Below are 20460 nucleotides of genomic sequence, written 5' to 3' on the forward strand. Positions count from 1 at the left end.
TGTAAAAAGGGAAATGGGGTTGGCTTTCGACGTGTATGGAATGATGGCCAAGATAGTCGTGGCCAAATATATTGGCACCCTTGCACTTTTTTCAAATAATGCACCATTTCTTCCAGAAAATTGTTGAAATTAAAAAATCTTTTGGTGTCCACATTTGTATTTCTATGGTTTTCGGTGGAACAAAACAAAAAAAGCTGAAAAAATTACTAAATCTTAGCTTATTCCACAAAGAAATCCTAAAATGGTCCGGACAATATTATTGGCACCTTTTAGAAGTTGTTAGAAATAATTAAATTTCAAGCAGGTGATTCTCAATTACTTTGGAAAGGAACTCACCTTTGGTGTGTTGCAGGTGCCTGCAATATAAAAATCACTCATTCAACCAGTTTGAATAGAGAAAAAGAGTCATTCTGCTGTTTTGTGTCACTGAGTGTACCACAATGAGCATGGAGAAAAGAAAGAAAACCAGAGAATTGTCTGAGGAGATCAGACACAATATTGGAGCCAAGCATGGACAATCTCAAGGCTACAAGTCCATCTCCAGAGACCACCAGAAAACTTGATCGAAGATTGCAGCGAAGGATTGTTCGAATGGTGGAGAAAGCACCGCGATCACCTGCCAAACAGATTCAAGCTGACCTTCAGACACAAGGTACGACAATTTCAAACTGCACCATCCCTCGCCAACTCAATGAAAAGGGGTTCTATGGTAGGAGACTCAGGAGGACCCCACTGCTGAGAAAGCCCAACTGGAGTTTTCCAAAACACACCTGAACAAGCCAAAATCCTTCTGGGAGAATGTCCTGTGGACAGACAAGACCAAATTATAGCTTTTGTAAAGCACATCATCTCTATGTTTACGGAAAACAAAATGAAGTCTTTAAAGAAAAGAACACCTTCCCTCCAGTCAAACATGGAGGAGGTTCAGTGATGTTTTGGGGTTGCTGTGCTGCCTTTGGCACTGGGTGCCTTGAATGTGTGCATGGCATCACAACATCAGGAGATTATCAAGGCATTTTGGAGCGCAATGTTCAACCCAGTGTCAGAAAGCTGGGTCTCCATCAAAGGTCATGGGTCTTGCAGCAGGACAATGACCCCAAACACATTTCAAAAAGCACCCAGGAATGGTTCAAGACAAAGCAAAACACAATTAATAAAAGTGTTTGTAGAGATGGGGATTTAAAAATGGTTTCATCGTTATAAGGGGAGGCAAGTAAAAATTTGAGAGAGGTGGTATACGAGTGTGAAGATGAGGATGAAAAGCAAGAGTGTGTGAGACAAAAGGCGGTATAGGCAGGTCATGTGTCATACTAAACCCCGAATAAGTAACAACGAGAGCAATATGACGCGTCACCAGTATGCCTCTACATAGTCCCGGCCTGTGACAACGGGTAGATACCCTCGTTGATTATCCCAAAAATAAACAAGTTTGTTTTAAATCCCTTCAGCTATTCTCAAGTATCACAATTTCACCAGACATGACAGGTTTAACATTGATCGGTGAAGCGGTTTTGAAGAAGGGTTTAAAATATATATATATATATATATCAGCTTTTAAGCTAATATGGCTGCCACACCCCGTGACATATGACATCAAAAATATACACTCTGTATATATGGGTAGATCACATTTGAGAAGTTTTATGTTGATTGGACAAGGTTTGTTTTTCTATCCAAGATGGCTGCCAAACCACGTGATCTACGGCATCAACATTTTCAAACTACATGCAGTAATGGTGTTATATGATATTTGTAAAGATTCACATCGATAGGGAAAGCGGTTTCTGATATATAATTATTTAATATTTTCCTTCAATCCAATATGGCTGTCACACCATGTGACCGTTGACATTTTTGTGATCAATGTTTAATCACCCCGCAAAGTTAATGACACATATAAAGTTTCAAGTCGATCAATTTGGTGGTTTGGGAGATGTTTAAGGTTTTAGGTTAAATCTGAATCTGGTTTCTGAATAATCCTCTCCAAGAAGTTCTATCACTTAAGCTTTTGGGTCTCACTATCTGCCATGATCTTTCCTGGGAAAACCACATTTCAAATCTGGCCTCCAAAGCCAGTCGCCGACTGGGCATCCTCCGTCGTGCGAAGTCCTTCCTTGGCACACCTGAGCTCCTCACCACATACAAGGCTTTCATCCGCAGCTCAATGGAATACTGCTCTACCCTCTGGGCTGGTGCTCCTGCCTCACACCTAGCTCGTCTTCACGCTGTTGAAACCAAAGCGTTCAGAATCATTGGAATCTCCCGCGATGAAGCTAACTCCGAGGGCCTTTCACTTACTCACCGCAGGCAGGTTGGTGGTCTTTCTGTCTTCTACCGACTCCTCTCCGGCCTTGCTGCTCCAGCTCTCTGTGCTCTGTCCCCCAAATATTCCTACAGGTCGCACAAGATCTGCCTGCAACCCTCTTATGGTTAAACTCCCAAAATCAAGACTCTCTGCTCACGTTCACTCCTTCATTCCTCTTTTCTCCCGCCTCTGGAACAAACTCCCTCACTCTCTTCAATCCCACTCCTCCCTCCAGGTTTTTAAAACAGCTGTTCACCACTATCTCTTATCTTCCCCCATCCAAAACCTTGATCTTTTCTACCCCCGCTAATTTCACCCCAAATCCACTTTTTTGAAATACCAACTTCTTTCCTGGAAGTCCTTGGTGTCCTTGTGTTTATACTTCTCCCACCCCCCCCCCCCCCACCCCTTCCCACGCCGCCTCCCCCCAATCCCTCTCCCTCCCACACATTCCCGATGTCCCTCACAAATGTTGTGTTTATGTGCTTCCCCTTCTCTCCCCATCTTGTCTACCGCTCCCCTTTTTGTATACTTTGTTTGTTTGTCTGTTTGATTTGTTTGTGTGATAAATGTTGGCTCTTTCACGAGCCTCGATTATGTATACAAAAAAAAACAAAAAAAAAAAATGGCTGCCAAACCATGTGACCGACGATGTCATAAATGTAATATTTCAAAACAAATCGGTCAAAGATCATGTGCATGCAATTTCCGATTTTCAGAATAAGGCATTTGATTCAAACATTTATGGTTGGTGTACCACTTCACCGATGATGTCATCATTATCATGCTTTTGTTCCCCATTGGGAGTACTTCACAATGTGCCAAGTTTCAAATTTTTCCATTCAGTGGTTTTCCAAGAATTTTTATTTTTTATTTGCGTTTAATCCAAGATGGCAGCTATACCACATGAATTATGACGTCACAATTATCATAAAAACATTCTACATGAGTGTCGCTCCTACCCTGAAAGTTTTGTCTCAATCGGACAAGTGGTTGCTTAGAAAAACGAGGTTTAGCCCATACGGACGGACGCTTGTATGGACAGGGGCAGCGGTGGCATAAAAATCGATATGCGAATTCATATGGGACACAGATTTCTGCAGATGTGGTGCAGTGAACAAGAAATTGGTGCCACCACCTATTTTCATGGGCACATCTATCCACTATGTAGCGCTGCCCAGGCTGACCGACAGGTGCGGTTTGGTGTCTGAGTGTCCTTCTCATAGCCTTAGCCTAAAGAGGCTTCCCCCACAAGGCAGTGGGGATCCGTTACCCTGGACAAGGGGCCCACACCAGGTAGTCAGCCGGAGCCAGCTGAACCCGGGACTCGCATAGGGCAGGGTCGTTACTCCCTGAGGTAGCTGAAAAACAGCTACCCTTTCACCTGAATTACCGGTTGTATAAATTCCAATTTGAAGGTCTTCAAAAATTGCAAGTAAGTTGAGAGCCACGAGGACATCAATGGTGCTATGATGATCTGGAGGGTAAAAAGCTCTGTTCCTCGTTTGGCTAGTTTAGGGCCTAACATGGTGAACACCACCTCAATACGAGTAATAGTGTGATGTGAAAGCACGAGGGCAGGGTAGGGATCCATGCCAACACAGGTGAATACCTTACAGATTAAAGAAAGTGAATTAACAAGTCGCCTTCACGGTGTATTGTGGTGGCAATTCCGAGGTGGCAACTGGCTATATATAGGATGCATATATATAGAATTGGCCACACTCATAGGAGTGCGATAGGGCGACTATCCTACTACAGCCTATCCTCCCACTGTCTGCTTTTCTTCACAGTGTTAACCAACCCTAGCATGACTATCTATGATGTGTACCTGAATAGTACCTGTACCTGCATTCTGAAACAGAACAAATTCTGCAGTGAATGGGAATTCATGGCCAAACACAAAATAGCCAAACTCACTGTGGTCCACATGACCATGCCCATGCCAGCACTTCCCTACACCTTGCCCCCCCCCCGACCCCCCACCAAATTTACAAACCTCAAACATTCAAGGACTATTCTGACATCACAGATCTCTCCATACAGGTTGCTGCTGATATTCCACACAATGGGTGTTTAAGAAACATTTCTCCGATAAGATATCCCTGACTTCTGTGTCTCTCCCTGGATATTCATTTTTCCATTATCATAGGCCAGACCACAGGTGGTGGGATTGCTGGTTATGTCGACAAACAGCCCCTCGGCCCATGGTCTGCACTAGTCCATCGTAAGTCCCTGTGTTACCTCTAGGCGCACATTACTCTCTGCAACCATTTTATGTTTATCTACATTATCTACAGTGCCTTCAGTAAATATTCACACCCCTTCACCTTTTTCACATGTTATGTTACAGCCTGATTAAAAAATGGATTCAATTGAGATTTTTTTGTCACGGATTTATACATAATAAATACCCCCCAGAATGTCGAAGTGTAATTTTTTCAGAGTATTTTTAAAATAATAAAAAATGAAATCCAGAAATGTCAAATTTAGATAAGTATTCAACCCCCTGAGTCAATACTTCATTGAAGAATCTTTTGCAGCTATTACAGCTTTGAGTCTTTTTGGGTTTGTCTGTATCAGCTTTGTACATTTACATGTCTGTATCAGTCTGTATCAGCTATTACAGCTTTGTACTTGGTACATGTGTTCAATGATTCTGAACGCTCCATTGAGCTGCGGATGAAAGCCTTGTATGTGGTGAGGAGCTCAGGTGTGCCAAGGAAGGACTTCTGGATTTGGGGAGTTTCTCCCATTCTTTCTTGCAGATTTGCTCAAGCTCTATCAGGTTGGATATGGAGCGTCAGTGAACAGCAATCTTCAAGTGTTTCCAGAGATTCTCAATGGGATTCAAGTCTGGGCTTTGTCTGGGCCACTCAAGGACTTTCAGGTTTTGTTCTGAAGCCATTCCAGTGTAGCTTTGGCTGTATGCTTGGGGTCATTGTCCTGTTGAACATAAATCGTCGCTGCAGTCTAAGATCTTTTGCACTCTGAAGCAGGTTCTCCTCAAGGATTTGCCTTTATTTGGCTCCATTCATGGTTTTCCCTCAATCCTTATAAGTCTCCCAGTCCCTGCCACTGAAAAGCATCCCCATAGCATGATGCTGCCACCGCCATGCTCCACGTTAGGGATGGTGTTAGACGGGTGACGAGATGTGCTCAATTACCGCCAGACGCAACGATTTGCATTCAGGCCAAAGAGTTCAGTTTTCATCTCATCAGACCTGTGCTCTTAGTCTGATGAGATGAAATGATGGAGCTCACTGTGCTCTTGGGAACTTTCAACACGAGAAATTGTTTTACATCCTTCCCCAGATCTAGGCCTCCTCACAATTCTGTTTCGTGGGTTCTACGGACAGTTCCTTGGACTTCTGGGTAGAGTTTCTGCTCTAATATTCTCTGTCAACTGTGGGGAGTGTGGGACCTTATATATAGAAAGGTGTGTTTCTTTATAAATCATGTCCAATCAATTGAATTGACCACAGGAGTTCTCCAATGAAGTTGTAGAGACGTCTCAAGGATGATCAAAGGAAATTCGATGCACCTGAGATCAATTTGACTGTCATAGCAAAGGTGTTGAACACTTGTTTGACTCGAGACATTTCAGATTTTCATTTTTAATTATTTTGTAAAAAAAAAAAAAAAATCCCACTTTGACATTATGGGGTATTGTGTGTAGATCAATGACAAAAAAAATCTCAATTAAAACCATTTTTAATTCAGGCTGTAACACAAAAAAGGTGAAAAACGTCAAGGGGGGGTGTGAATACTTTCTGAATGGTCTGTACCATCTACTTTCAATGATGACTTTACATAGACCAATTTTTCTGTTGATGTGGACCAACACATTGCTCCCAATTCCATATCTCTCTATCTATCCTTTATCTATGGTGATTTGATCTTCAACCATGGTAGTTGGCTAAGAGGCGGCCCTGCAGCAACCAACCCGTGGCGAGGCAGCTAATGTATTCCGCATTCAATATGTCTGAACCAATCAAGGAAAAAAGAAACTCCACCGATGGTACATCCTCCGACCCTCGAACTGGTAACGAACAAGTTTCCACCCAACTCCTGTGACTCCTCTGTTCTACTTGGCTGCTCCATCCATATTCTTGGAAAAAGTGAAAATCTCTCTGACCGTCGTTACAGTTTCCGTTCAGCATTGTGGGGTCTGGATATTTGCTTCGGCCAACTGATTAACAGGGATTGCAATCTGCACTCTTGCAAAAGGACTGTTCTTGCACCCCTCTGTATCCAGCATTGCCTCTGGGAAAACATACACACACACACACATTGTCCTATCCATCCACTAGGCCCTGGGACACTGAACCCTGTGGCCTATCAAGCGGCTATATTATCGTCTAATGCTAACCTAAGGGCGACGGTATGTCATTCGTGTCTATCCTCAAGGGAGTCGAAATATTTGGCAAACGTTAAGGCCAAACTCTCCTTCAAAGTCCGAGTGGAGCCCTATTGAGTCGAGGCGTCGCCGATAATGTGAAGGAGCCGTTGCCTCGTCATTGGGTGTGCTCCTCACAATGGCCTCATCACCTCAAATGGCATCACAGCTGATTCTTCACGAGACGAGGAACACATCTGAACTAATTTATTTATGGTTTCCAAAGCTCATGCAACCACCCATCCCTTTTGTTTACAAAATCGAGGCTCATGGAAGAATCATGAGTCGAAGGCCAAAAAGACATGGATTTTTTTTGTATAGAAAGTAGAGGCTCATGTAAGAGCTAACACATAAACACATAAAAGCAAAAACAGAAACACATGAAACATATAATAAAGGGAGCGGGAGACAAGATGGGGGACGGAAGAGGAAAGTCCAACGACAGTGGAGAACAGGGACATCAGGAGATCTGTGGAAGGGAGAGCGATAGGGCAGGGTACGTGGGATAAACACGATGGGCACTCCTAGGAATTTCAGGAAAGAAAAACAGCATTTGAAAAGGTGGATTTGGGGTGTAATAATGGGGTAGAAAAGATTAAGGTTTTGGATGTGGGGAGGAAAAAAGGAGAGAGAGGAAGGGAGGAACCTCCTGCTTGGGGATAGGTTGGGTTGGACATGAGGGTTGATGAATTCGCCAAAGCAATGGATTGAATAAATAACCAGGAAAAGAGGAAAGAGAGAGAGGGATAGGGAGAAGGAAGGAGAGAGAACACATGAACATGCCAGTAATATGTTTAGTTTCGGGAGAGATAATGGGAGTAACCAAAGATCATGGGTATGGATGGGGATCACATGACAAGGTGGTGTAACCCCTGCTTCAAGCTCTGACGGGAAGAATGGGATCGAACCTTCTTTGGAAGGAGGAGGCTCCATGGACGGGATCAAAGTCGTGAGATGCGCTGCCACTGCATGCCGGAGGTTTAACCAGGAAGGGGTTAATAGAAGAACTATTGTGTAAATCATGTACGGAATATCAAATGTAATCGTTTCATTTACTAGGGTTACATTTAAGGGAATATAACACCATTAAAACCCCATTAGGATGAATTCCAAGGGTAGTAATTGATATAACCCGAAATAACTCCCATATGTTTCAATGTATTATAATTTTATTTTGCGGAAAGTCTTTATGTTAATATTATTATTATAATCAACAATTATATAAGAGCTCGCACTGGTTTTAGTTAAAATGTGGAACGTATCGGAGAAGCAGCTCAGCAGCTGCTGGGTCTCGGAGCGCGATCAATATGTCCGATCGCGATGGAAGTGAACTCGAACAACCCGCGGTGAGCACGTTATCACGATATCCTCCACGTATCGCCACCTCCCCTCTTCACCCCCCAGATCTGGTTGGGGAGCCCTCCGGGGTTTCCGCCCTTCGGTTGTTTCAGCCTTTCCAGTGGCTGTGAATCTGAACCGCTCCGACCGGTCCGTTTCTCCACGTAAGGAGTTGTACCGTTTACCTGGTCCTGCGTACCGTGTGCTGGTCACGGTAAGAGGCGAGGAGATCGTTCGGCAGCACCCGTTGCAGACTTCCGGGTGTTTTTGCTTCTGCAGTGCGTGGGCGGAGCGAGGGCAGGTGGGGCCGGGCAAGACGTGGTGGTGCGTCCGTCACGGTGGTCGTTCCCTGCACGGTAGGAGGATCCATGATGGTGCACAAAATAAATTCCTTCTCTAATATCGTGTACCCTGACATGCCTCTGTATAATATGGTGTATATGTATGGATGTACATTGCATATACATACATGCATACGTATATTATTATATACATATAAGGCCTGTGCGATAATGCAAAAACCTATATCACGATAATGAGTCTGATTATCAGGGAAATATGACAAGGTAATGTAATTAGTGCCTTGGGTACCATGTGACATGCAATGTCAATCTCAAACATAACCAGCATCCAGTCTTGGTGGGCGGAGGCAATAAGGACAAAATCAATAGCCAGAGAGTTATGTGTGCGTTCGTAATCTTTATGTCGTAATTCTGTTGAAATTTGTTTGAAGTCGAACCTACAACCAAGATAAGATCATACAAAACACCTATCCATCCAAGATATTCTAGTTTTGTATTTTTTATTAATTTTATGAAATTTGTAGAATTAGTTTCACACTTGGAGGTTGTGGGTTACGATGTGTAGATAAAGGTGGAAAAAGTCTGATTTAATGCAATATGTGTGTGTGTGTGTGTGTGTGTGTGTGTGTGTGTGTGTGTGTGTGTGTGTGTGTATGTGTGTGTGTGTGTATCAGACAGTGCATTAGCACTCTCTATGTAGGGATGGTGAGGAAAACAGTGCCGGGCACACCCACTATACAAAGCTAAAGTTGGAGTATCTTCTCCAAAAGGTCGCTTCGGCTACATATGAGCCTACCTGGTCTGTTCAGATGATCGTCTTGGCAGGGATCACTTTTCAGTACTCCTGACCATGGCAAAAGTAAACTGGAGGTTCCAGGGAACCTGAACTCAACTGGTCTATATCAATATGGTTAGAATATGCATAATAGAACCACAAACTATATAGTTTATATGTGCTAAAGAGGTACAGTAACGTTGAAGGTATCTCATGTTTAAACAGGAAACTAGAAAAAATTGAGTTTTAAGTGAGGCATGAAAAGTAAAACTACAATTACTTTTCTCACATTTCAGACTTGAATTTATCTAGAAAGACTTGGTCAAACAATTATATACAGGTATGGTATTGAATCAAGATATGTTGAACATTTCAATAGATGTCTTCAACAGGGTTTAAGTATTCATTCATCAAATCCCCACCTCCTCACACACACAAACATAGTCATTATTCATTGAATTGGACTCGTGACAAAAATTGATTTTTCAATATGGCCGCCCTGCCACGCCTATTTTTGGGCGTGCAACGCCCAAATGCAATCCCAAACTAGTTTATGTCTTAAAGATGCTGCATAACAAGTTTCATCAAATTCAATCAATATTTGTGACTTTTAGAGCGTAGACGTCGAATTGCTTACAGACAACAGACAGACAGACAGACGACGGACACTGGGTGTCGACAAAAACTCAGCTGGACATAGTCCTGTTGAGTTCATGACTCTGGTACCATCCAACAGGGTTTTTTTTACTTGGTGCAGCATAGGCTTTCTTTGCTATCATAATTTTAATAGCTTGAAAGGATAATAATAGCCCGAAAAGATTGCAGACCCACTGCAATCATGGGTGTAGACAGCAGATTTGTGATACTCCCATGTATAGTTGTCCAGATATCGAGGGAAATAGGATTTTCAGCAATGGTTTCCTTACTTTGGCACTTTGGGGCGGGAAAGACACAACCCTGGCGAAGGAGAAATGCATTTTTATAATGATTGACCATGAAAACATGGGTGTAGACACCAGATTTGTGATACTCCCATGTATAGTTGTCCAGATATTGATGAAAATAGGATTTTCGGTAATGGCGTCCCTATTTTGGGCGATTTGGGCGGGAAGGCCCAAAACCCTGACCCGGCAGCAATGCATTTTTGTGATGTGGGGGTAGAACCCTTTCAACCCACGTGGTCAGTTGCTTCGGCGCTTTTCACTTGAATAAACCTTCTGGGCTCCTTGTCTAAAAGGGCATACTCAGTTTTCACTCCGTTTTTACCTGCGCCACTGAAGGTGGGTGGACGTTATGTTTTCACCCCTGTCTGCCTGTGAATAGGATATCTCAAAAAGTTGTAGACAGATTCAAACGAAATTTGGAAGAGAGTTTTGGTGGAGAGTTTTGGTGGAGAGTTTTGGTGGAGAGTTTTGGTGGAGAGTTTTGGTGGAGAGTTTTGGTGGAGAGTTTTGGTGGAGAGTTTTGGTGGAGAGTTTTGGTGGAGAGTTTAGGTGGAGAGTTTTGGTGGAGAGTTTTGGTGGAGAGTTTTGGTGGAGAGTTTTGGTGGAGAGTTTAGGTGGAGAGTTTTGGTGGAGAGTTTTGGTGGAGAGTTTAGGTGGAGAGTTTTGGTGGAGAGTTTTGGTGGAGAGTTTTGGTGGAGAGTTTAGGTGGAGAGTTTTGGTGGAGAGTTTTGGTGGAGAGTTTTGGTGGAGAGTTTTGGTGGAGAGTTTTGGTGGAGAGTTTTGGTGGAGAGTTTTGGTGGAGAGTTTAGGTGGAGAGTTTTGGTGGAGAGTTTTGGTGGAGAGTTTTGGTGGAGAGTTTTGGTGGAGAGTTTAGGTGGAGAGTTTTGGTGGAGAGTTTTGGTGGAGAGTTTTGGTGGAGAGTTTTGGTGGAGAGTTTTGGTGGAGAGTTTTGGTGGAGAGTTTAGGTGGAGAGTTTTGGTGGAGAGTTTTGGTGGAGAGTTTTGGTGGAGAGTTTAGGTGGAGAGTTTTGGTGGAGAGTTTTGGTGGAGAGTTTAGGTGGAGAGTTTTGGTGGAGAGTTTTGGTGGAGAGTTTTGGTGGAGAGTTTTGGTGGAGAGTTTAGGTGGAGAGTTTAGGTGGAGAGTTTTGGTGGAGAGTTTTGGTGGAGAGTTTAGGTGGAGAGTTTTGGTGGAGAGTTTTGGTGGAGAGTTTTGGTGGAGAGTTTTGGTGGAGAGTTTTGGTATGTTGTACAAGGACAAAATTATTCGATTTTGGTGAAGATTCGGATCTGGATCTGAGAATTTCTTACGTGATTCTTCACCATTGACATAAAGGGACAAAAACGATATATCGCACGATATCACAAAAGGTTGTGGATGACTTATTACAAAACGTGGTGGATGAGTTGGGTAGGTGACAAGAACAAGCCGATTCGGTTTCGTTTCAGGTGCGAATCCAGATCCGACCTGTTATTGGGATATAAAAAGTAAAGTGTTCAGCCTGGCAGAGGTTTGCTCTGTACCGAGTGCCGTTCAAGTCTTGTTTTCTTTCTTGTTGTACACCACTCCCTCCCTATTCCATCTCCACGGCTACATGACGTCGGGGTCCGGGGGATGACGCACGCCAAAAGGGAGTACTCAGTTTTCACTCTGTTTGTTACTTGCAAAATCGAAGATTTTTCAAGTATATTGGTCGGTTGTGTTTGTGGTTCTGTCTGTCTGTTTGTCTGTCTGTCTGTTTGTTTGTCACCGGTCTACAGGTCCCAATTTTCAACCGATCTTCAGGAAACTTCACCAAATGGTAGAGTTGGTCAAAAGCAAGAAGCCTATTGTTTTTGGGGTCAATAGGTCAACATAGGCCAAAGGTCACCAACTTTGCTAAATTTCTAAAATCCTCAATTTTCATCCGATTGACTTGAAATTTGAAGACCACTTGCATATCTGGTCACTGAATTCAACCACCAAGTATTTTTAGGTCAACATAGTTCAAAAGGTCAACATAGGCCAAATTTCTAAAATCCTAAATTTTCATCCGATTGACTTGAAAATTGAACAGCATTTTCATATCTGCTCACTGAATTCACCCACCAAGTATTTTTGAGGTCAACATCGGCCAAAAGATCAACATAGGCCAAATTTCTAAAATCCTCAATTTTCATCCAATTGACTTGAAATTTGAAGAGGACTTGCATATCTGGTCACTGAATTCAACCACAAATGATATTTTAGGTGAACATAGGCCAAAAAGTTCAACATAGGCCAAAAGGTCAACATAGGCCAAATTTCTAAAATCCTCAATTTTCATCCAATTGACTTGAAATTTGAAGAGGAGTTGCACATCTGGTCACTGAATTCAACCACCAAGTATACTTGAGGTCAACATCGGTCAAAAGGTCAACATAGGCCAAATTTCTAAAATCCTTAATTTTCATCCAATTGACTTGAAATTTGAAGAGGACTTGCATATCTGGTCACTGAATTAAACCACGTATAATATTGTTACGGATCTCTACGTCGGCCTTCTTCCCCTTAAGAAGGGGGGGATTAGACCCCTTGTTTGTGACTGACCGACGTGAGTCCTGACGCTGCACCGCTCCCTCCGGAGAGGCAGGGGCGCAACCCCGTTCGCGACCGCGGACAGATGTTAATTGCCGAGCGGTTTAGCAACCGCGGCACGAACTATTAACAAGAACTAGACCCGATTCCTATTCGTTGGCCAAATCGTGCCACAGGTGTCCAATGTGGAAATCACTAAAGCGACCGGACGAGCAAGAAGAAGAAGAACAAAGGTAGGAAATACAAATATAATTTATTACTAATATTTACACAATCAAAGGAACCAAGGAGAAGGAAAGATAATAAAATAATTTACAGAAAGGATGGAAGGACCAGAAGACACAGAGCAATTATTAACTTATCTAAACAGTCTTACTTAACCCCAGGACAAGACAAAAGACAGACTACGGTCAGACTCACACGAATGGATGGATGAGGCCAGGCACGGATGACTGGAAGGGGAGGAAGGTTCGGCTGGACACGGGAGGACGGCTGGGCCGGGAGTGAGCAGCCGCCGCCCTTCCTCAATCGTGTTCGCCCGGCGGTGTCGCTTCGCAAAAGCTCAAAGCTGCCGTGGTCACCACTGCGGTTGTCTCAAAGCTTCGATGGTCCCCAAAGCTGCGATGGTTTCAGAGCTGCGGTGGTTTAAAGCTCATGGGTGCTTCTATCTCCCTCCTCAACTCGGCTCAGGTGGGGTGCGTCGCGTGCTCTCTAAGGACTCATCTGGGGGCGTCGCGGGACGGGTTATATAGACCACACCCTCGAACCTTCGCGAACCTCCCCGATCGTTCTCTCTCCGCCCTTTCAAGCCAAACCCCTCGTCCTTGGTTGGTTAATCGGGGTTGGCACACTCCTCCTTTCGATGACGAGGGCGGAGACACGCCTTTCTTCTCCGAGCTGACCACATGGGCAATGGCGGCAATGCAGTTGGCAATGGAGGCTTTGAACTTGACAGGGGATTCTACCTTATTTCAATTTGATGCAATGCAGAGTCAACTAATGGGAACAGAGCCTTCAACTACATAGAATAAGGAGATAACTATTTAGAAGGGTATTTGATTTGCTACGTGTATGTATATGGAGTAACTAGGAGAACGACCTGTTACCTTTACACACGGAGGGTGATATTTACAACAATTCTCATGACACTTACAACAATACAAAAAAAACACAGGATTCTCAAATCCGCAACAATATTTTAGGTAAACACAGGCCAAAAGGTCAACATAGGCCAAATTTCTAAAATCACCAATTTTCATTTGATTGACTTGAACTTCTAAGAGGATTTATATATATGGTCACTGGATTCAACCACCATCTATTTTCGAGGTCAACCTAGGCCAAATTTTTAATATCCTTAATTTTCATCCAATTGACTTGAAAATTGAACAGCATTGGCACATTGAGTCTCTAAATAGGGAAACTAATTTTTTTTGAGGTCAAAAGGTCAAAGGTCAACTCAAGGTCAACCTTCCAAAATCATCATTATTTATCTGAAAAATCGTCACTTTTCATTCTGTTGACCCGAGCTTTGATCAAGATTGTAAATTTTAATCTTCATGAAATGGACAATTTGCTGTATCAATGGAAAACTTTGGGAGGGGGGGGGGGGGGGGATTTTTGCAAGTATCGTGCGACGCATGACATCTTCTTGTTTGTTTGTTTGTCACCGGTCTACAGGTCACAATTTTCAACCGATCTTCACAAACCCTCACCACATGGTAGAGTTGGTCAAAAGCAAGAAGCCTATTGTTTTTGGGGTCAATAGGTCAACATAGGCCAAAGGTCACCAACTTTGCTAATTTCTAAAATCCTCAATTTTCATCCGATTGACTTGAAATTTGAAGAGGACTTGCATATCTGGTCCCTAAATTCAACCACCAAGTATTTTTGTGGTCAACATCGGCCAAAAGGTCAACATAGGCCAAATTTCTAAAATCCTCAATTTTCATCCAATTGACTTGAAATTTGAAGAGGACTTGCATATCTGGTGACTGAATTCAACCACCAAGTATTTTTGAGGTCAACATCGGCCAAATGGTCAACATAGGCCAAATTTCTAAAATCCTCAATTTTCATCCAATTGACTTAAATTTGAAGAGGACTTGCATATCTGGTCAGTGAATTCAACCACCAAGTATTTTTTAGGTCAACATAGGCCAAATTTCTAAAATCCTAAATTTTCATCTGATTGACTTGAAATTTGAAGAGGACTTGCATATCTGGTCACTGAATTCAACCACGTATTATATTTTAGGTAAACACAGGCCAAAAGGTCAACATAGGCCAAATTTCTAAAATCACCAATTTTCATTTGATTGACTTGAACTTCTAAGAGTATTTATATATATGGTCACTGAATTCAACCACCATCTATTTTTGAGGTCTACATAGGCCATTAGGTCAACATAGGCCAAATTTTTAATATCCTCAATTTTCATCCGATTGACTTGAAAATGAACAGCATTTGCACATTGAGTCACTAAATAGGGAAACTAACTATTTTTGAGGTCAAAAGGTCAAAGGTCAACTCAAGGTCGACCTCCCAAAATCATCATTTTTCATCTGAAAAATCGTCACTTTTCTTCCTGTTGACCTGAGCTTTGATCAAGATTGTAAATTTTAATCTTCATGAAATGGACAATTTGCTGTATCAATGGAAAACTTTAGGGGGGGTGGGGGGGGGGGGGGATTTTGCAAGTATCGTGCTACGTATGACGTCTTCTTGTTTTCTTGTTTGTTATGATGCAAATTGAACATTTTCGCCATATTTCGGTCTGTCCCGTTTGTTATGACAAAAATTGAAAATTTGTGTCGCTTTATTTCTTTTTTTTGTATACAGAATCGAGGCTCGTGTAAGATCTAACACATTAAACATGAAAACATGCTCAGACACATAAAACATGCAATGAAGTGAGTGGGGAAACAAGAGGGGGACAGAGAGGGAAGCATATTTCGCCAAAATAGAAGCTTTTTTTTTGTCAATTTGTGAAATCATGTCACTCTGTCCCCTTTGTTTATTTGTTTGTCTGAGTATGATAACTCGCGAATGCTTTCAGCTATCTTCGTCAAACTTTATTAGAGGATTCCAAAGGACAAAAGTGAGGCTGTTTTTTTTTTGCTATATAGTCAAAGGTTCTTGTTTGTCCAGGTGATATCTCAGCCATCCTTTGGAAGATGAAATTTGGGCAAAATAGTGAGCTTGTGCTTTGGCAAAAACGGAATTTTTAATTAATCGATTGATTAATTACTTAATTATTATAGATTTATCAAGTGCTTATTTATTTTCCTTCTCATCAAGGCAATATCTCAGGCACCTTTTGAGTTAGGAAGCCGATATTTGGACATGCCAATGACCAAGTGATTTGGCTGTAAAGGCTATTTTTGATTTATTGATTAATCAATTAATTATTCGATTGACTTTATAAATTAATTTTTTTCAAGTTACAGATTCGGATGAAATGGTGATGGTTTATGTATTCTATTAGCCAAATGATTATTTTTTATGACTATTATTTATATATTTTCATTATTAGTCATTTATTTATTTTCTTTCTCATCTGGGCAATATCTCAGGCACCTTTTGAGCTAGGAAGCTAATATTTGGAAACAACAGTGACCAAGTGATTTGGCTGTAAAGGATATTTTTGATTCATTGATTAATCAATTAATCATTTAATTATTCGATTAATGACTTTATAAATTAATTTTTTTAAAGTTACAGATTCGGATGAAATGGTGGTGGTTTATGTATTCTATTAGCCAATTGATCAATTTTTTTTATGATTACTATTTATTTATTTTCATTCTCATCAAGGCAATATCTCAGGCAACTTTTGAGCTAGGAAGCTGAAATTTGGGAATAAAGATGAACAGTGACCAAGTGATTTGGCTGTAAATGGTATTTTTGATTTATTGAATAATTAATCAATCAATCATTTAATTTTTCGTTTAATTACTTAATTTTAAAAAGGTTACAAATTCGGATGAAACAGTGGTAATTAATCAAATAACTATTGTACACCGCTCCCTCTCAATTCCGTCTCCATGTGATGCATGGCGGCATCACCGGGCGCCGAAGCAATGTCGCACGTTTGGCGGCCCCCTGTCTTTATTGGTAGTGTACAAAATATATCAGTAAATGAAAATTGTTTTCCTTTCGTTTTAGTGAATTTCATTGAAATATAAACAAATGAGACAGAAAGATGGCGGATCTGAAGGTAGAGTCGGGATCGTAATGGCAAAGTGTGTTTCGCTCGTTCTCCTTCCTGAGCTGCGTTGATAGCTTGGTGGGTTTAATACATCTGCGAAATTTAGGGTTCAACGTCCTTGAAAAGCTTTTCATGTCGGGACATATGAGAGACAAGCCGAGCAAGTGCACTACACATAAGCCTTGGTAAACTCAACCCTCATGGATATTCCTTTTAACGTTGTAGTTGAGACGAGAATGTCAATGATTTTTTCTTTTCGGTATTGCTAATTGGTATTGACAATTGATAGTCGGTGGAACGGTTATATTCAAAGTGTGCAGGCCGCCGACTGTGCTAACAGCAACAACAACCATCCATGACATGCTGGCATGCAGCGGGGAAGCTATTTCTTGCACTCTGTGAATGGCAGCACAACAACCAGTATCAATACTCACAATAATGCAATCAGTATCAATGCTGCCCCTATCATAGCAACACCAAAAACATGTCAATTTGCTGAAAATGCGGTGTCAACGACAGCAAGTCACGGTGGCGTCAGTGGATTTATTGCAAAACTTACTCAAATTTGTTTCATCTGCACGGTGTGAAACTCAACAAAAGGCAATGGGATTCGTTGGATACATGGACGGGCCCGTGCTGCAGGCAGGAGGTTTCCCGAGGGAACACCACAAATCAAACCAGGACGCAACCGAAAAGTTTCCCACGTGATTATATTTTGAAGCGGGTACCAACATCATCCAGAATGCAAGCAGCAAAAGTTCTCTCGGATTTACTTTACAATGTCGTCCTTGAAAACTCCTCAGAGGCTTGGGAAAAATCTTCTCTTTCCCAAGAGCTTGCCTTGCTAGCCCCAGATGTCGGGGAAAAAAATCACTGGCCTCCATTGTAAATCAACAAATCTGCAATTTTTCTTCTCACAGCGCGCTTCCGAAACAATTCTGTCAAATGGGCAAAAGAATACATAGTTGAAATTGTCCAACTGCATCGCTAGTTTCTTCTACAATTTTGGTGGGGAACATTAGTGGGCGGTGAGGACAGGTTCATCACATGCATCAATCATATAACTGTAACTGGAAGTGGTACAGACACTGCAAGATATGCATCCGGAACCTCATGCTGATTCTTCACTGCCACCTTCACCTTCGGGGGCAGACAAGCATGGCCTTCTCTGCAAATAAGGCCAAACGGGCCATTTTATCTTTCAAAAATCGGTTTGGCAGGAGACTCGGACAGCTTACTCCCACAACACCTGAAAGACCCGCTGCTGGGGCAGCTGAGTCCCTCGGCAATGTGGAAACTAACTTATTGGACGCAGTCGTCAAAATCGGCAACAATATTATTTTGTGTGGCAACATCTCAGAAAATGTGCATGTTCTTCTTTGGGGCTACTCTTTTGGTGCTGTCCAAACCAGATGGTGGTATTAGGCCCATTGCGATTGGAATACCATTGACATACCTCATGAGCAAAGTGCGTATGAACAAATTGTCCACTATTTGCTCTACAAAGTTTGTGCCTCACCAGTTGGGCATCGGTCTTCCTTTGGAGGCAGAAGTGGTCACACACGCATGTAGAACATTCATCAGCCACTCCCAATCAAGAGGAAAAGTCATCCTAAATATAGATTTCAAGACGTTTTAACATGATCTGGTGTAATATATAAATATAAATATATATATATATATATATATATTGTTGCGGTTTTGAGAATAAAGGATGACTCCCCCCTCCCCCCCTCCCTCGTAGGTAGACGCAGCACAACATGTAGCCTCGCTGTAGTATAGTTATTTCTTAGTAAATGTAAGGTAGTCTCCTTTCCTGTGTTAGTTTTGCGTTGAGTAGGCCAGTGAGTAGGCCTTGGTTAGGCTGGAATGCCATGTGCTAGGCCTGAACAAATCTGGCAAGGCCGAAGGGAGGAGCTGCAGGAGGGAGTGGCCGGTAAGCAACGAGCCGCCAATCAGAGCTCGAGGGGAGTGGCTCGCAACGGCGGCAAGAGGCGGGGCTTGGAACATTCAGGTGAGATCGGGGAGGTGCCATATAAGGCCCTGCCCCGAGCCCATTAAGCAGAGTCGGAGAGAGAGTGCCCCAGAGAGGGAGAGTCGAGGAACATTCGAGTCGCGCAGCCCATGAGTCGAGTCAGTCGGGGTATCAGAGAAGTACGAGTGAGAACGCGCAGAGTCAGAACGCAGACGAGAGAGAACGCACGAGAGGTCAGAACGGGTGAGAACAGCAGCGGAGTTCATGGGAGCTCGTCAGAGCTGAACGCGTCAGAACGAGAGACGAGGAGAGAGAGTCACCCAGCCCCTGAACAAGTCAAAGCGCTTGCATTGAACTATTGTAATAGCCTCGTTGTACACGAACTCTCCCCGTGCCCTGTACCCTGCGCTCTGCCGCTGTATAATCGCACTTTTGGAGGCGACCCATTCCGGGCCACAGACGCGCGATCTCCTCCTGCCTGCATTTTCCCTGCATACCAGACCGCCAGAGGGCCACGCAGGTTAAGCTGTCCGGGAGCGACTGGCAGAAAGGCGCGTTTGGCGCGTGAACCTGTTGTTCTCCATTTCCACGTGTGAGTGATTGGGCCCTTTGTCTGGAAATAAGTTAACGTTGTTTAAGTGCCTGCTCTGTGTCTCTGTGGATCATTGTAAATAAATTGTGTTATTCCTCTTATTTTACCATTCCTGTCCCTTCCATTAATTGGCCTAGCATAGTACGAATAAAACCGCTCGAATCGGGTTCCATAAAACTAACGGCACAATTCACGTGATACGCACACCGCTCGGGCGTAATCGATTAGCGTGGCTTGTGCGAGGTCCGATCCCCGTTTTCGTAGCAGCGTGGGTCAAAGGTACGTGCGGCGTCGACCCGATACCCTTTCTCACGCTCGCTGTGGAAGTGGCGATTTGGCCTCGTGAACACGAAGACCCAAGGGCCCATTGCGACCCAAGGGCCGGTGGGAGAGGTATGAAACATATGGTGGAAAAAGGGGTTTAATCCCCCCTTTTGTAATGTGAACGGGCTTCGGGAGATCCGCAAATATATATATATATATATATATATACAGTCACGTGAAAAAGTGAGTACACCCCATGTAAAGTTTTGAGTTTTTCAACATATTTCAACATACAGCTATTTGATCTTCATTTCAACAATATTGATAGATAAAGGTGATATAATATAACAAATATCATGAAACATTTACATTTTGTAGTCCATTGTATAATTTAAATAAACATAAATGCAAATTTAGCATGTGGAAAAAGTAAGTACACCCTTCACTCTAATAGGTGGTATTGCTCCCTTTGGCAGAAACAACCTCAAGTAGGCGTTTCTTATAACTGTCTACCAGTCTCTCTCATCGACAGGGAGAAATTTTTGCCCACTCCTCCATGCAGAATTCGTTCAGCTGTGCGACGTTTGAGGGGTTTCTTGCATGCACAGCTCGTTTCAAATCCCCCCACAACATCTCCATGGGATTTAGATCCGGGCTTTGACTTGGCCATTCCAGACCCTCCATTTCTTTCTTTTCAGCCATTCCTTGGTGGATTTACTGGTATTTAGGGTCATTGTCATGTTGCAAGGTCTACCTTCGGGTGAGCTTCAACTTTCTGACAGATGGCCTCACATTATCCTCA

At 42.8% G+C, this 20460-nt stretch overlaps 1 protein-coding gene across 1 annotated transcript in view; it reads left to right on the forward strand.

The window, feature by feature from the left end:
- The first annotated feature begins 8137 nt into the window (after positions 1-8137).
- LOC137420906 (endonuclease domain-containing 1 protein) overlaps positions 8138-20460 on the forward strand; it is a 48159-nt gene continuing 35836 nt past the window's right edge. The window contains exon 1 of the mRNA XM_078777038.1: positions 8138-8398. The gene's annotated coding sequence lies outside the window, so the exon portion shown is untranslated. The remainder of the gene's footprint in view (positions 8399-20460) is intronic.

This window comes from Myxine glutinosa, chromosome 1 (assembly GCF_964187855.1).
Source record: "Myxine glutinosa chromosome 1, kmMyxGlut1.1, whole genome shotgun sequence".
NCBI lineage: Eukaryota > Metazoa > Chordata > Myxini > Myxiniformes > Myxinidae > Myxine > Myxine glutinosa.